We start from the raw sequence: 6,699 nt of genomic DNA on the forward strand, positions 1-6,699 counted from the left end.
GGGGGGGGGTGCTCAACTGTTTGATCCAAAATCTCCTGTTATAGAAGTTATTCACCTCCTTGTTCAACCCTTTAGATAAATTGTTATTTTACAGTTATTTCAGAGTTTAACTCCTAAGCACTTTTCATTAAGAAATGTTGGTGGCAATACTGGAAACTTTAAGGTGAGAAGGGAGGCTAATTCAGATCCACATTTTTCTGTCTACTTTCCTTTTTGTTTCTTCTAATTTTTCCTAATGTGTCCCTTAGCTCCAATCAAGTCTTAGAAGTTCAAAGGATTTTATAAGTCAAAGGGTCCTTAGCAATCTTGAAAACTCAACCCTCTCATTTTACAGGTAAGAAAACACGTCTTATGTGTCTTATGAGTGCTTATATGCCTTGTCCCAAGTTACAGGAGGAAAAGAGCCTGAGATTAGAACCCAAGTCCTGTCTCCAAGCCCAGGGCTCTTTCCAAATCGAACTGGGAAGAACCTAAAGTTGTACCTTTCACAAGACACCTTTTTCACATCTCCCAAGTCCAGGATGGTTTTCACTTAGCTGCCTCCACGCCTAAACTCTCTCCCTCCTGGTTTCCTTCCTAGGCCAAAGTTAAATTCTCCACCCCTCTACCCATCCACTCCCAATTCTTTACTAGTCTTTAATTTTAGTGCCTTCTCTCTGAGACCACCCCCAATTCACCTTGTCTATATCTTGTCAGTAGTCAGTTGTTGGCTCGTTGCATCGCCCATTGTATTGGTCAATTACCCGGAAGCAGGATTAGAGTTTACTGCCCTAACCCGGGGCCCATAGCAGGGTCTACGGGGTTGGAGGGAATGATGTCGGGAAATGTGACCACGATGGGCTATGGAGTCAAAAAGGGATGTGAAGGAAGCCGGAAAACCCTCATCCATTCATCTCGCAGAAGACGGTCCTTCACGTGGCAGACATCCACCACTCCCACGAGGTCGCTCCTCCATCCACCGGCTCTTCCACTAGGGAGAGAACAGGACAATGAACTCAGATGCCCAGCAAAGTGAAGGGGGTGATGGAAGACCTGGTATCAGCGTCTCTCAAGCTTTACCCTCCAAACCCCAAGTCAGAGGGAGACAACAGGCAGCGGGGAAGTCCTGAGATCCCGGTCACGTGCTCCCAGAGGCCGGCAAGGCAGAGTCTCACCGTGACCTCCCTACCCACTCACTCAAGATCGGAGCTCGGCAAACACTCCAAGATGAAACCTCCAGGTCCGCACAGTCCTTACCTGTCCATAGGCACCGGCTGCATATCTCCAAGGTCCAGGATGGGCTTGGATTAAAGGAAAGGCCGGTTACGCGTGAGCTTACAGATGCAACAGCCGCCGCAGCCATGGCTAAGAGGCTTAGCCACGCCCCCGAACGGCTTACATAACCTCGTAGGCCCGCCCCTTCTGGGTGGGCCGGAAGAGGGGTAGGCAGACTGCCACGTGGTTTCTACTCCGCCCTCCTTTGGAACTGGCGTGACCCCAACGTTTTATCCTTCTCAAAAACACCTGGGGTCTTTGCCTATGAAACCAGGCTTGTTTTACAAACAGGCTTTCCTTTTCTCTTCTCTTTCCTTTCCTGACCCCTTTCTTTTCTTTTCCTCTTCTCTTCCTTTCTTTTCTTTTCTCAATTTCCTCCCCACTGAGAAAAAATTTAAAAGGAAACAGAACCCTTATTACAAATAAGTGAATAAGCATAGTGAAGAAAAAAAAATTACCATGGCCTTGTCCAAAAATGAATGCAGAGGGAGCAGCTGGGTAGCTCAGTGGGTTGAGAGTCAGGCCTAAAGACGGTTCAAATCTGACCTCAGACACTTCCCAGCTGTGTGACCCTGGGCAAGTCACTTGACCCCCATTGCCCACCCTTACCTCTCTTCCACCTAGGAACCAATACACAGAAGTTAAGGGTTTAAAAAAAGAAAAAGAAAAAAAATGAATGCAGGCTCAAAATTTCAACAGAATATTTTGATGAAAAGAGTGCTAGAAGAGGAATCAGAGGACCTGAGTTCTAATTCTGACTGTCCCTTCTACTAATTATTTCTTCCTAGGCCTCACTCCCCCTTCTTTTTTTTTTTTTTTAAACCCTTGTACTTCGGTGTATTGTCTCATAGGTGGAAGAGTGGTAAGGGTGGGCAATGGGGGTCAAGTGACTTGCCCAGGGTCACACAGCTGGGAAGTGGCTGAGGTCAGATTTGAACCCAGGACCTCCTGCCTCTAGGCCTGACTCTCACTCCACTGAGCTACCCAGCTGCCCCCTCCCCCTTCTTTTTAAAATGAAAGGGTTGTAATAGATGATCTTTAAGGTCACTTAAATGATAAACCTTTTTTTAAGGATTAGAGTATTTCTGGCAAATTTCTTCCTTTAAAGGGAGAATTCTTTTAAGAAATTATTATAAATATTTTTTATTTTACCAATTACATGTTATAACAAATTTCCACTTAAGTTTTACAAAATTATATGATCCAAACTCTCTCCTTCCCTTCCTTTTCTTTCCTCTCCTAGAGCTGGCCAGCAATTTGATCAGGGTTATACATGTATTATCATATAAAACATTTTCATATTGGGTTTTTTTGTAAGAGAATCATCATATAAAACCAAAAACCTGGAGACAAAAAACAAAATAAACAAATAAAAGATTGCATGCTTTGATCTGCTTTCAAATTCTACTCTGGAGGTGCATCCTTTGTCATAAATCCCTCATAATTGTCCTAGATCATTGTATTGTAGAGAGTAGCTAATTTAATCATTCCACAATATTGCTATTACTGTGTACAGTGTTCTGGTTCTGCTTATTTCTCTCTGCATCAGTACATGTAGATCTTTCCAGTTCTTTCTGAAGTTATCCCATTCATCATCCCTTATAGCACAATAGTATTCCTTCACCATCATATACCACAATTTGTTCAGCCATTCCCCAATCAAGGGACTTTCCCTTTAATTTCTAATTATTTGCCACCACAAAAAGAGCAGCTACAAATATTTTTGCACAAACAGGTCCTTTCCCTAAAGGGAGAATTCTTTTGAAAGATAATAGGGACACCTTTGTTGTACTAAGGGACATTTTGGGTCCTTCTCTGGTAGTCAAAAAATGTAAAACATCTATAGGAAGGCCTTCCCAGAGGATCTATAAAGAAAACCTAGATCTCCTCACTATGTCTCACCCCTCATGTCCATTGTGTTGCCAAGACCTGTGGATTTCACTTTGAAATATCTTGATTATATCCCCTTCTCTACTCTGACACTGCTGCTACCCTGGTGAGACTTTTTTACTCATGCTACCATGGTCTTTTATAACAGTCTGTTGATGGGTCTGTCTAACTCAAGTCTCTTCCCCAATCCAATCCAACCTCTATTCAGTCACTAAAGTGATTTTCCTAAAATGAAGGTCTGATCATGTCACCCACTCTGCTGGAGGTCATCCAACCCTTCCTGAATAACAAAGTCGCAGTGAGGATCCTGGAAATGCACAGTAGATTCCAGGGAGGATGGAAACCCCTCACTCAGATACCCCTGTGTGACTCTTCTCTTACTAACACTCCTTATTATTAAAATTATTGTGATCAATATCTCTACTCAGCCCCAGGAAAATATAGAGGAACGTTATAGGTTATTTCTAGAACCCTTACAGACCCCCTACAAACTCCTAGGAAAGTAATAATACATGTAATAATACAAAAATTCCCCTAAAATCACTTCATAACAAACCAGCAGATAGTGAATTAATGTTAAAAATTTAAAAACCCTAACTTAGATCTCTCACTCCCATACACAGGTGACTGCAAAAACAGGCCAGAACAGTCTCCAAGTTTTCTCCCCTCCCTGATCTCTGATCTGGATTGTTAACGAAAGAAAAGGACAATGGATGAGATAGAGGAAGCAAGTACACCTCTCCCTACTGGATTGTTTTGATAACCCTGCAGGCTAGCCAAAACTTCAACTCGCCTTTGAAAAATATTGAAAAATGAAAGACTGGTACTGAAACAATAATTGGACAGGGTTAGTGTAATTGTATCTTTTGAAATCTGCTAGTGTAGCAAATCACTGCTTGATTAATTATGTAAGAGCAAAGAATAATCATCCCTGACTTGATTGGTCAAAATGTAACTAACTATTGTGTTAAACTGTAATGCACAAATTACATCTCATGGATAGACAGAAAGTACGATTTCCAGCCCAATTACTCCATAATGAACATTTCTTGCCAAGCTTTTGCATCCTTTATATAATCAAAGAAAATAGAATAATTAAGAAATGTCAATCAAATGATTTTGTAATTCAATAGAAGTTAATGTATGACTAAATCCATTATCTCTAAGAAAAGATGTGTGGTGAGAATGAAAATCATGCCAACGTGTATGTAATCTTGAAGAAAAAAGTATAAAATAAACAAAGCCCAAAGGCTGACCAGAGCAGTCTTCATGAAGCCTGCCTGGCTGAAGCTCAGACTGTTCTCATTTGTCTTAGTCGCCCACACTGTCCCACCTCCTAGATACCTGGACCTGTGGGAGTTTGACTCCTGTACCACTCTATTCAATAAATTCCAATATCTTCCTATTGCTTCTAAGAGCAAATACAAAATTCTTTTTTTGGCATTCAAAGCCTTTTGTAACCCAACTCATTCCTGTCTTTCCAATATTCTTACTTCCTACTCTGTAACACTCACTCTTCAATTCAGTGACACTGGCCTCCTGGCTGTTCTATAAACAAGACACTCCATTTCTTGGTTACAGTCATTTTCTCTGGCTGTCCCCATATGTGGAAAGCTTTCCCTCTTCTGCTCTATTGATTCCCCTGGCTTCCTTAAGTCCCAACCAAAATCCAACTTCTCTAACTCCTTTTAACTTAAAAAACAAAAACAATAATAACCTTTTGTCTTGGAATTGACACTTAAAAACCAATTCCAAGGCAGAAGAGCAACAAGGACCAAGCAATCAGGATTAAATGAGTTACCCAAGATCACAGTTGGAAAATGTCTGAAGTCAAATTTGAATCCAAGACCTCATCTCCAGACCTGATGCTCTATCCACTGAACCACCTAGCTTCTTCTCTCCCATCCTTAATTCCAGTGCTTTTTCTCTTTTAATTATTTCCTATTTATTCTGAATATATGTATATGTATATGCTTTATATATTTGTTTGTATGTTGTAGACCCTATTTGTGAGCTCTATGAGTGGGATTGTCTTTTTCCTCATTTTAAAACACCAACACTTAGTGCAGTGCCTGGCAAACTTGCTTTGTGAATGAAAATGTTAGATAATTTCTACTAGATTAATTTTTCCTGTATTCAACTGTGTCTGCATACAAAGAAGGCAATTGGTGAATATTCGTTGATGATAATTAAACTGCCAGATTGTGTTCCTAAAGCACTGTTCTGACCCTGTTAAACCTTTGCTCAAAAACTTCAGTATTACCCAGTGGCTCTAGAATAAAAATATATGTTCCTTGGTTTGACATTTAAAGTCTTCCTTAACACCAACTCCAAATGAAGTCATTTACATTCTGGCCTATATCCCTCTTGGATTCCACCCTGAGTAGCACCCTGGGTTGTGATAAGTAACCTTTTAACCTTATCTTGCCTTGAACCAAGCCAAGCTACCAGCTACAAACACTTCAATTTCTTTATTTTTTAAAAAACCCTCACTTTCTGTCCTAAGGCAGAAGGGCAAGGGCTAGGCTAAGAGAGTTAGGTGACTTGCTCAGGGTAGCACAACTGGGAAGTGTCTGAGACCAGATTTGAGGTCAGGTCCTCTCAACTCCAGACCTGGCACTCTGCCCCCTGAGCCACCTAGTTGGCCCTGAAATAATTCACTTTTGACTTCTGCCTTCATCCCTACTCCATGGGAAAAATACATTCCACCCTGGGTCACTCCTTTCACTTCTAGCTCCATTTTATATGTTGTCTACTCTCCTTATAATCTTCTAGAGGGGGAGTATTATTTCTTGCTTGTTATTGTATCCACAGTGTTTAATAGTCAAATGATCAAGTTAACAAGCAGTTATTAAGTCTCTACTATGTATGGCAATGCAACAAAAGACAAAAAACAGTTAGTGGGCATGACCTGAATCTAAAAAAGGAAACTGAGGAGCACATGAATAGGTAGTAACTGAACTACTAGGAGAGACTAGTATCCAAAAACCTGGAGAAAAAGGAGTATCAAAGAGAAGATGATCAACAATGTTGAAGGCTTTGGAGAAGGTCAAGAAGGATGAGGACTGAGAAAAGGCCATTGGAATTTAGAGGAGATACGGGCATGTTCTAGGCAGTAGGGAAGCAGCCACTAACTAGTCAGGGAAAGAGTAAAGAGGAATGACTGAATGGGAATGATAGAAGAGGCAATCTGCTGGAGGAAATGGGATACACATGTAGAGGGGTTGGCCCTGGCAAGAAGTACTGTCTCATCGTGTGAGTTAGGTTAAAGGAGGAGATAATGGTAGAAAGCATCTGGGTGATATGAGATAAGGAAGAAAGGAGAAGAGGGAGCTCTTGGCTAATGATTTCAAATTTTTTTTTCCAGAGGCAAGATTCTCAGCTGAGAGGGTAGAGAGAGGAGAAGCCATGGAAGACTTGAGGAAGGATAAAAGGGTCCTGTGGTGATTGGGATAGTTCATTAGGGAAGCATAAAAGGATTGCTTAGCAGCAGTCAGGACCCAGGTGAGGTTTTATAACATAAATCTGTAGTAGACCCAACCTGGTGTTTTGTAA

This window comes from Gracilinanus agilis, chromosome 1 (assembly GCF_016433145.1).
Source record: "Gracilinanus agilis isolate LMUSP501 chromosome 1, AgileGrace, whole genome shotgun sequence".
Taxonomy (NCBI): Eukaryota; Metazoa; Chordata; class Mammalia; order Didelphimorphia; family Didelphidae; genus Gracilinanus; species Gracilinanus agilis.